Genomic DNA, 11,848 nt, shown 5'->3' on the forward strand with positions numbered 1-11,848 from the left:
TCAGTTCAGTTCAGTCACAGTTGTGTCTGACTCTTTGCGACCCCATGAATTGCAGCACGCCAGGCTTCCCGGTCCATCACCAACTCCCAGAGTCCATCCAAACCCATGTCCATCAAGTCGGTGATGCCATCCAGCCATCTCATCCTCTGTCATCCCCTTCTCCTCCTGCCCTCCCTCAATCTTTCCCAGCATCAGGGTCTTTTCCAATGAGTCAGCTCTTCACATCAGGTGGCCAAAGTATTGGAGTTTCAGCTTCAGTATCAGTCCTTCCAGTGAACACCCAGGACTGATCTGCTTTAGGATGGACTGGTTGGATCTCCTTGCAGTCCAAGGAACTCTCAAGAGTCTTCTCCAGCACCACAGTTCAAAAACATCAGTTCTTCGGCACTCAGCTTTCTTCACAGTCCGACTGTCACATCCATACATGACCACCGGAAAAACCATAGCCTTGACTAGACAGACCTTTGTTGGCAAAGTAATGTCTCTGCTTTTCAATATGCTATCTAGGTTGGTCATAACTTTCCTTCCAAGGAGTAAGCGTCTTTTAATTTCATGGCTGCAATCACCATCTGCAGTGATTTTGGAGCCCAGAAAAATAAAGTCAGCCACTGTTTCCACTGTTTCCCCATCTATTTGCCATGAAGTGATGGAACAAGATGACATGATCTTAGTTTCTGAATGTTGACCTTTAAGCCAACTTTTTCACTCTCCTCTTTCACTTTCATCAAGAGGCTCTTTAGTTCCTCTTCACTTTCTGCCATAAGGGTGGTGTCATCTGCATATCTGAGGTTATTGATATTTCTCCCGGCAATCTTGATTCCAGCTTGTGCTTCCTCCAGCCCAGCGTTTCTCATGATGTACTCTGCATGTAAGTTAAATAAGCAGGGTGACAATACACAGCCTTGATGTACTCCTTTTCCTATTTGGAACCAGTCTGTTGTTCCATGTCCAGTTCTAACTGTTGCTTCCTGACCTGCAACAGGTTTCTCAAGAGGCAGATCAGGTTGTCTTGTATTCCCATCTCTTTCAGAATTTTCCACAGTTTATTGTGATCCACACAGTCAAAGGCTTTAGGACAGTCAATAAAGCAGAAATAGATGTTTTTCTGGAACTCTGTTGCTTTTTTGATAATCCATCGGATGTTGGCAATTTGATCTCTGGTTCCTCTGCCTTTTCTAAAACCAGCTTGAATATCTGGAAGTTCACAATGCAGATAGTGGAGTGCAGTTTATTACACTGGCGGGCCCAAGGCAGAGTCTCCTCTTAGCCAAGGACCCCAACTGACTTTTGTGAAAATCTTTTATATCTTAAGTATACTGCTCAAGCTCACATCCCCAAATTCCTTAAACCTAGCCTGGAAAGTGTTAAAAGGAGATACAATCAGGTTACAGCCAGATTCATAATCAGAAGGGTCAGCTGATTATATATTGTAGCCTACACCAGTGGGTGCCATAAAGATTACAGAGGTGATTGACTACATAGGGGATTACATTCTTCTTGGCAATGGAAAATCTTGGTATGGAATCTGGTGTTTATCAGTCTGGGAGGCCAGTTTAGCTGTAGGTATGTTATCCCTGTGGCTACTAGTCACATAGTCCAAAGCTCACTGAAAGTGCAAGGGGAGTTTTCCTCTTTTTCAAGATGGAGTCAGCTCGGCCTGTTCCTTTCCTCCCTCAACATAACTGTATTTACATGGTCAAAATAATGTAAGCATAATATAAATACTGACAAAATGGGAAGATGAGGTATGGCATGGGAGGATGTGTGTACCTGTGCATAGGTTTGTGCTAAGGCCAGGAGCAAAGGATTGGAAGATAAAGCGATTAAAGAGAACAAAATCTTCATCAGTAGGATATCAAAAGATAATACCTAAATTCAAACTCTTTGAAATGCAAATTAAATAGTTAATTTTGAGATACATAGATAAATACACAGAGTCTGTATGTATCACTGGAAGATATTAACTCCAGGGAGCAGGAAATGAAGGACAGCTGTTTTTGTAACAGTTCTCATAGAAAGCTGACTTTTATGCAAATGTGTCAGAGGTATGGGCTCACTCCTATTCATCCTTCAGAACTCAACTGTTCCTTATTTTATTTGGAAAGCCTTCATTTGCTCTTCCAGATGCCCTTCTTATTTACTGTATTAGACATCTTTACTTACCCTATGATAATACCTATCTTCTAGTATCATTATTGCTCTTGTCTTCATAACCCCAATGTAAGTTTTCATATCCTTAGTGTGAGTGTGTGTGTGTGTTTTACAAGTTTTTTTACTTCATTGCCTAGCACAATTCCAAGTACATAGTAGAAGCGCCATAAATATTTGTTAAGTGAATAACAGCACCTGCTAAACCATATTTAAGGAGCTATTTGCCAGGTCTAATTCTAGCTCCACAGTGAGACAACTACCAAATAAATTAACTAATTTGTAGCTCCATGAGTGTATTATTACTCCACTATTCAAGCAGGCTCTGTTAAATTATTAACGTGAATTGTAAGGTAAATAAACTACTTTAAATCTTTTATAGCATGCTATAAACAGTACCTAGTAAAGGCAAAGAAACAGTCCTTCCAACTAGTGTTTTGTACCTTAGAGGTCTTTTTGGAAGCCCCTAGGAAAGTCACTAGAGAATACCCTAAAATTGAATGCAAAATTTTGTGTGCAGGCTTTTTTCTGGAAAGAGAACCCATTATTCCTGTTAAATTAGGAAGGAGGGAATGATTTCAGAAATTTAAATGGCACTGCTCAGGGCAACATGCCTTACATTTTACATTGTGCCATTTTTTTAGAAAGGTATAGGACTCTCTACATATTTTGTTTTCTAAAAATCTTGAAACATAGAGATGGGAACGCTACTATTCTAGACTTGAGTATACAAAAAACACCAGTTCAGGTTTGTGATTTTAATTAATCAGGAATAGAACTTGAATTGAAAGAAAAATTTACCCATATCCAAAAGCAGGCTGTGTAAATTCTACACAGAATTATTATGAGTTTTAGGCCAGTGTTATTTCATATTTTATGAAATATAAATTTTAATGTTCAAGTAGAACATTGCTATATAGAATGTCAGGTAAATTAAATATTAAATAAGTATTACTTTTTATTGTTATAAAATACTGTGTAAGTTCAATTTGTTTGTTTCTTGATTACTGAAATATAATTCAAAACGAGAAGCAATAGAGCAGGAGCCAATTTCAGAGGAAGCCTAGTCTTTATTTTTTTTCAGTCCATGGTTCAGGAATTCCATTAATAAAAAGACATGGTTTTTAAATATGCACAGTGGACTAGAATATCATAAATGTGAAATGACATTAATTTTATTGAGCATTCAACCTTGCTTAGTCTAGGTGAAAATACAGTCACTGATATGAGACTAGAACATATCTAAGCCACAGAAAAATAGTTAATTCAGTGATGTGATATTAAACTATGAGAAGAAATTTGCAGGGAAGTGAAGAGAGAAAGGCAAAAGATAGCATTCTAATCATTCAAATAATCCCCAGAAAGTCATTAAATAAGAAAGCATTCATCTATTCCCTTTTGGAACATCAAGTAATATGTTAATTCATTTCAGCTCAGTTGCTCAGTCCTGTCCCACTCTTGGCTGCCCCATGGACTGCAGCACGCCAGGCCTCCCTGTCCATTGCCAACTCCCAGAGTTTATTCAAACTCATGTCCATTGAGTTGGTGATGCAGTAAAAACATTTCATCCTCTGTCGTCCCCTTCTCCTTCTGCCTTTAATCTTTCCCAGCATTGGGGTCTTTTCCAATGAGTCAGTTCTTCACATCAGGTGGCCAAAATATTGAAGCTTCAGCATCAGTCCTTCCAATGAATATTCAAGACTGATTTCCTTTAGGATGAACTGGTTGGATCTCCTTGTAGTCCAAAAGACTCTCAACAGTCTTCTCCAACAGCACAGTTTAAAAGCATCAGTTCTTTGGTGCTCAGCTTTCTTTATAGTCCAACTCTCACATCCATACATGACTGCAGGAAAAACCATAGCTTTGGCTAGACAGACCTTTGTTGGCAAAGTAATGTCTCGCTTTTTAATAAGCTGTCTAGGTTAGTCATAACTTTGTGTCCAAGAAGCAAGCATCTTTCAATTTCATGGCTGCAGTCACCATCTGCAGTAATTTGGCACACACACAAAAAATAAAGTCTGTTACTGTTTCCACTGATTCCCCATCTATTTGCCATGAAATAATGAGACCAGATGACATGATCTTAGTTTTCTGAATGCTGAGTAAGCCAACTTTTTCATTCTCCTCTTTCACTTTCATCAGGAGGTTCTTTAGTTCTTCTTCACTTTCTGCCATAAGGGTGGTGTCATCTGCATATCTGAGGTTATTGATATTTCTCCTGGCAATCTCGATTTCAGCTTTTGCTTCATCCAGCCCAGCATTTCTCATGATGTACTCTGCATATAAGTTAAATAAGCGGGGTGACAAATACACAGCCTTGACGTACTCCTTTCCCGATTTGGAACCAGTCTGTTGTTCCATGTCCAGTTCTAACTGTTGCTTCTTGATTTGCAAACAGATTTCTCAAGAGGCAGGTCAGGTGGTCTTGTATTGCCATCTATTTCAGAGATGGCACAGTTTATTGTAATGCACACAGTCAAAGGCTTTGGCATCGTCAATAAAGCAGAAATAGATGTTTTTCTGGAACTCTCTTGCTTTTTCGATGATCCAGCGGATGATGGCAATTTGACCTCTGGTTCCTCTGCCTTTTCTATATCCAGCTTAAATATCTGGAAGTTCACTGTTCATGTACTGGAGAATTTTGAGCATTACTTTACTAGCATGTGAGATGAGTGCAATTGTGTGGTAGCCTGAGCATTCTTTGGCATTGCCTTTCTTGGAATGAAAACTGACATTTTCCACTCCTGTGGCCACTGCTGAGTTTTCCAAATTTGCTGACATATTGAGAGCAGCACTTTCCCAGCATCATATTTCAGGATTTGAAATAGGTCAACTGGAATTCTCTCACCTCCACTAGCTTTGTTCATAGTGATGCTTCCTAAGGCCCACTTGACTTCACATTCCAGGATGTTTGACACTAGGTGAGTGATCACACCATCATGATTATCTGGGTCGTGAAGATCTTTTTTGTATAGTTCTTCCGTGTATTCTTGCCACCTCTTCTTAATATATTCAGCTTCTATTAGGTCCGTACCATTCCTGTCCTTTATTATGCCCATCTTTGCATGAAAATTTCCCTTGGTATCTCTAATTTTCTTGAAGAGATCTCTAATCCCATTCTATTGTTTTCTTCTGTTTCTTTGCACTGATCACTGAAGAAGGCTTTCTTATCTCTCCTTGCTATTCTTTGGAACTCTGCATTCAAATGGGTATATCTTTCCTTTTCTCCTTCACCTTTCACTTCTCTTCTTTTCATAGCTATTTGTAAGGCCTCCTCAGACAACCATTTTACCTTTTTGCATTTCTTTTTCTCGGGGATGGTCTTGATCACTGCCTCCTGTACAATGTCATGAACCTCTGTCTGTAGTTCTTCAGGCACTCTATCAGATCTAATCCCTTGAATCTATTTGTCACTTCCACTGTATTGTCATAAGGGATTTTATTTAGGTCTACATGGCTCAGATGGTAAAGCATCTGCCTACAATGCAGGAGACCCGGGTTCAATCCCTGTGTTGGGAAGATCTCCTGGAGAAGGAAATGGCAACCTGCTCCAGTATTCTTGCCTAGAAAAGGAAGGCAGTCCATGGGGTCAGAAAGAGTCAGACACGGCTGAGCGACTTCACTTTCTTTCTTTCTTTCTTTCTTTCTTTTCATACATGAATGGTCTAGTGGTTTTCCCTACTTTCTTCAATTTAAGTCTGCATTTTCCAATAAGGAGTTTATGTTCTGAGCCACAGTCAGCTCCCAGTCTTGTTTTTGGTGACTGTATGGAACTTCTCCATCTTTGACTGCAAAGAATATAATCAATTGGTATTGACCACCTGGTGATGTCCATGTGTAGAATCTTCTCTTGTATTGTTGGAAGAGGGTGTTTGCTATGACCAGTGTGTTCTCTTGGCAAAACTCTGTTAGCCTTTGCCCTGTTTCATTCTGTACTCCAAGGCCAGATTTGCACATTACTCCAGGTATTTCTTTATTTCTTCCTTTTGCATTCCAGTCCTCTATAATGAAAAGGACATCTTTTTTGGGTGTTAGTTCTAGAAGGTCTTGTAGGTCTTCATACAACCGTTCAACTTCAGCTTCTTCAGCGTTACTGGCCATGGCATACATAGACTTGGATTACTGTTTTGAATGGTTTGCCTTGGAAATGAACCGAGATCATTCTGTAATTTTTGAGATTGCATCCAAGTACTGTATTTCGGACTCTTGTTGAGTATGGTGGCCACTCCATTTCTTCTAAGGGATTCTTGCCCACAGTAGTAGATATAATGGTCATCTCAGTTAAATTCATCCATTCCAGTCCATTTTAGTTTGCTGATTCCTAAAATGTCGACATTGACTCTTGCCATCTCCTGTTTGACCACTTCCAATTTGCCTTGATTCATGGACCTAACATATTCCAGGTTCCAATGCAATATTGCTCTTTAGAGCACTGGACTTTGCTCTCATCACAGTCACATGCACAACTGGTGTTTTTGTTTTGGCTTCGTCTCTTCACTCTTTCCGGAGTTAGTTTTCCACTGATCTCCAGTAGCATATTGGGCACCTACTGACCTGGGGAGTTCATCTTTTAGTGTCCTATCTTATTGCCTTTTCATTCTGTTCATGGGATTCTCAAGAAAAGAATACTGAAGTGGTTTTCCATTCCCTTCTCCAGTGGACCATGTTTTGTCATAACTCTCTATCATGACCCGTCCATTTTGGGTGGCCCTACCTGGCATGACTCATAGTTTCACTGATGTAGACAAGGCTGTGGTCCATGTAATTAGACTGGTTAGTTTTCTGTGACTGTCGTTTTCAGTCTGTTTGCCCTCTAATGGAGAAGGATAAGAGGCTTATGGAAGCTTCCTGAAGGGAGAGACTGACTAAGGGGAAAACTGGGTCTTGTTTTGATGGGCGGGGCCATCCTTAGTAAATCTTTAATCCAATTTTCTTTTGATGGTTGGGGCTGTGTTCCCTCCCTGTTATTTACATGGGGGCAAACTATTGTGGAGATAATGAAGATCCCATGCAGGCACTGCTACAGTCAGTGCCCCCAACCCTGCAGCAGTCCACCACTGACCCACACCTCTGCCAGAGACTCCTGGACACTCACGGGTAAGTCTGAGTCAGTCTTTTGTGGCAGCACCACTCCTGTCTCCTGGGTCCTGGTGCACACAAGGTTCTGTTTGTGCCCTCCCAGAGTCTGTTTCCCCAGTCCTGTGTAAGTTCTGGTGGTCCTATATGTTAAAGAGATATTTATTTTGTCTTGTTAAAATTTGGTGCTATGGAGGTTTGAAACATCCTGCAGCATATCAACTTTCAGTTCACCTGTTTAGTATCATTAATTCTCAGTGATAAAGAGCAAAGGGAAATACTTTGATATTGAAACCATTTACCTCAGATTGGGACTTGAACACATGTGCTGGGACTTGAACCTGGACAAAAGCCTGCCTGGGACTTGAACCCATCTGGCTGAGACTCTAACCAGCCAAAACACTCAATACCTGGTTTCAGGACCTAATGAGCTCAGGTTCTTGATTCCTCATCACAGAAAGAGTTCAGTGAGAGACAAAGTAAGAAGTGGATTTGTTCAGATTCAAAGCAGACAAAGTGTGGGCCATCACAGAGGGTAAGTCAGGTGGCAGAGGAATGTGGCTGTTACTTTTTATAGGCTGGGTAATTTAACATGCTAGTGAGTGGGAGGATTATTCCAACTATTTTGGGGAAGGGGTGGAGATTTCTAGGAATTGGGCCACTGCCCACTGCTTGGTCTTTTGACAGTGCCTTGGAACTGTCATGGAACCTCTGATGGTTTAGTCACTAAGTCATGTCTGACTCTTGTGACTCCATGGCCCTAGCCTGCTGGTCTCCTCTGTCCATGGATTCTCCAGGCAAGAATACTGGAGTGGATTGCCATTTCCTTCTCCAGGGGAACTTCCTAACCCAGGATTGGAACCCGGGTCCCCAGCATTGCAGGCAGATTCTTTACCTACTTAGCTAGGAGGAAAGCCTGGCACCTCTGGGTTTGTCATTTAGCTTGCTGATTGAGGATCAAGGTCTAATCAAAGTTGTCACTAGCCAGCCATCTCAGGACTCATTTGATTCTAATCGGTTTATGTTGTGTCCTTGGGCTATGTCATTCTTTCAAAAGTTGTACGCTGCCCATTTCCCTCCTGTTACAATCTGTCTTTTGTCTTCTTTTTGTTAATCTGGAAAGAACTGAACCAGAACTTCCTGGGGGGTAGGGTGGGGGGTTTGGTTGGCCCTATGTATCACTGAAGAACAGGTTTAAATGTCAACTTTTAAATGCAAGTCAAAATCACAATGGGATATCTCCACACAATAGTCAGAATGGCTATCATCAAAAAATTCACAAACAATAAATGCTGGAGAGGGTGTGGAGAGAAAGAAACACTTCTATACCGTTGATGGGAATATAAACTGGTGCAGCCACTATGGAGAACATTAAGGAGGTTCCTTGAAAAACTGAAAATAGAGCTACCATCAGTTCAGTTCAGTTCAGTTCAGTCGCTCAGTCGTGTCCGACTCTTTGTGACCCCATGAATCACAGCTCGCCAGGCCTCCCTGTCTATTATCAACTCCAGGAGTTCACTCAGATTCACGTTCATCAAGTCAGTGATGCCATCCAGCCATCTCATCCTCTGTTGTCCCCTTCTCCTCCTGCCCCCAATCCCTCCCAGCATCAGTCTTTTCCAATGAGTCAACTCTTTGCATGAGGTGGCCAAAGTACTGGAGTTTCAGCTTTAGCATCATTCCTTCCAAAGAAGTCCCAGGGCTGATCTCCTTCAGAATGGACTAGTTGGATCTCCTTGCAGTCCAAGGGACTCTCAAGAGTCTTCTCCAACACCACAGTTCAAAAGCATCAATTCTTCAGCGCTCAGCTTTCTTCACAGTCCAACTCTCAAATCCATACATGACTACTGGAAAAACCATAGCCTTGACTAGACGGACCTTAGTCGGCAAAGTAATGTCATCACTGCAGATGGTGACTGCAGCCATGAAATTAAAAGATGCTTACTCCTTGGAAGAGCTACCATATGACCCTGCAATCCCACTCCTGGGCATATACCCAGAGAAAAACATGACCCAAAAGTATACATCCGCCCCAATGTTCATTGCAGCACTGTTTACAATAGCCAAGATAGAAACAAACTAAATGTCCATCAACAGTTCAGTTCAGTCACTCAGTCATATCCAACTCTTTGTGACCCTATGGACTGCAGCACGCCAGGCCTCCCTGTTCATCACCAACTCCTGGGGTTTACTCAAACTCATGTCCATTGAGTCGGTGATGTCATCCAACCATCTCATCCTCTGTCTTCCCCTTCTCTTCCTGCCGCCAATCCCTCCCAGCATCAAGGTCTTTTCCAATAAGTCAGTTCTTCCCACCAGGTGGCCAAAGTATTGGAGTTTCAGCTTCAGCATCAGTCCTTCTAATGACTATTCAGGACTGATTTCCTTTAGGATTGACTGGTTTGATCTCCTTGTACTCCAAGGAACTCTCAAGCATCTTCTCCAACACCTCAGTTCAAAAGCACCAATTCTTCAGTGTTCAGCCTTCTTTGTAGTCCAACTCTCACATCCATACATGACCACTGGAAAAACCGTAGCTTTGACTAGATGACTTTGATCCAATCCTCTGTCTGTGGACAGATATAGCATATATATATATATATATATATATATATATATAGGAATATTACTCAGACAGCCACTATGGAGAACAGTGTGGAGATTCCTTAAAAAATTGCAAATAGAACTGCCTTATGACCCAGCAATTCCACTGCTGGGCATACACACCGAGGAAACCAGAATTAAAAGAGACACATGGACCCCAATGTTCATTGCAGCACTGTTTATAATAGCCAGGACATGGAAACAACCTAGATGTCCATCAGCAGATGAATGGATAAGAAAGCTGTGGTACATATACACAATGGAGTATTACTCAGCCATTAAAAAGAATACATTTGAATCAGTTCTAATGAGATGGATGAAACTGGAGCCGATTATACAGAGTGAAGTAAGCCAGAAAGAAAAGCACCAGTACAGTATACTAACACATATATTTGGAGTTTGGAAAGATGGAAATGATGACCCTGTGTGCGGGACAGCAAAAGAGACACAGGTGTGTAGAGCAGAATTTTGGACTCTGAGGGAGAGGGAGAGGGTGGGATGATTTGGGAGAATGGCATTGAAACATGTATACTATCATGTAAGAAATGAACCGCCAGTCTATGTCTGATGCAGGATACAGCATGCTTGGGGCTGGTGCACAGGGATGACCTGGGGAGATGTTATGGGGAGGGAGGTGGGAGGGGGGTTCATGTTCGGGAACGCATGTACACCCGTGGTGGATACATGTCGATGTATGGCAAAACCAATACAGTATTGTAAAGTAAAATGAAGTAAAAATAAAAATTAAAAAATAAAAGAATGAAATAATGCCATTTGCAGCAACATGGATAGACCTATAGAGTGTCATGTTGGTGAAGTAGGTCAGAGAAGGAGAAATATCATATGGCATCCCTTACAGATGGAATCTTAAAAATGATACAAATGAACTTATTTACAAAACAGAAACAGACTACCAGACTAAAGAACTAACTTATGACTGAGGGGGAAGCAACGGGGGAAAGGGTTAGCTAGGGAGTAGGGGGCAGACATGTACACACTGCTATATTTAAAATGGATAACCAACAAGGACCTACTGTATAGTACACAGAACTCTGCTCAATGTTATGTGGCATCCTGAATGGGAGAAGAGTTTAAAGGAGAATGGATACTTCATGTATGGCTGAGTCCCTTCACTCTTCATCTGAAAGTAACACAACATTGTTAATCGGCTATACACCAACACAAAATAAGATTTAAAAAAAAAAAAAAAGTCACATCTTCCAGGAGAGAATCAGTTCAGTTCAGATCAGTTGTTCAATCCTGTCTGACTCTTTGCCACCCCATGAATCACAGCATGCCAGGCCTTCCTGTCCATCACCAACTCCCAGAGTTTACCCAGACTCATGTCCATCGAGTCAGTGATGCCATCCAGCCATCTCATCCTCTGTTGTCCCCTTCTCCTCCTGCCCCAATCCCTCCCAGCATCAGGGTCTTTTCCAATGAGTCAGCTCTTCGCATGAGGTGGCCAAAATATTGGAGTTTCAGCTTCAATATCAGTCCTTCCAATGAACACCCAGGACTGATCTCCTTCAGAATGGACTGGTTGGATCTCCTTGCAGTCCAAGGGACCCTCAAGAGTCTTCTCCAACACCACAGTTCAAAGAATCAATTCTTCACCGCTTAGCTTTCTTCACAGTCCAACTCTCACATCCATACAAGACTACTGGAAAAACCATAGCCTTGACTAGATGGACCTTTGTTGGCAAAGTAATGTCTCTGCTTTTCAATATGCTATCTAGGTTGGTCATAACTTTCCTTCCAAGGAGTAAGCATCTTTTAATTTCATGGCTGCAATCACTATATGCAGTGATTTTGGAGCTCCCAAAAAATAAAGCTTGACACTGTTTCCACTGTTTCTCCATCTATTTGCCATGAAGTGATGGGACTGGATGCCATGATCTTCGTTTTCTGAATGTTGAGCTTTAAGCAAACTTTTTCACTCTCTTCTTTCACTTTCATCAAGAGGCTCTTTAGTTCCTCTTCACTTTCTGCCATAAGGGTGGTGTCATCAGCATATCTG

This window comes from Budorcas taxicolor, chromosome 4 (assembly GCF_023091745.1).
Source record: "Budorcas taxicolor isolate Tak-1 chromosome 4, Takin1.1, whole genome shotgun sequence".
NCBI classification, from domain to species: Eukaryota; Metazoa; Chordata; class Mammalia; order Artiodactyla; family Bovidae; genus Budorcas; species Budorcas taxicolor.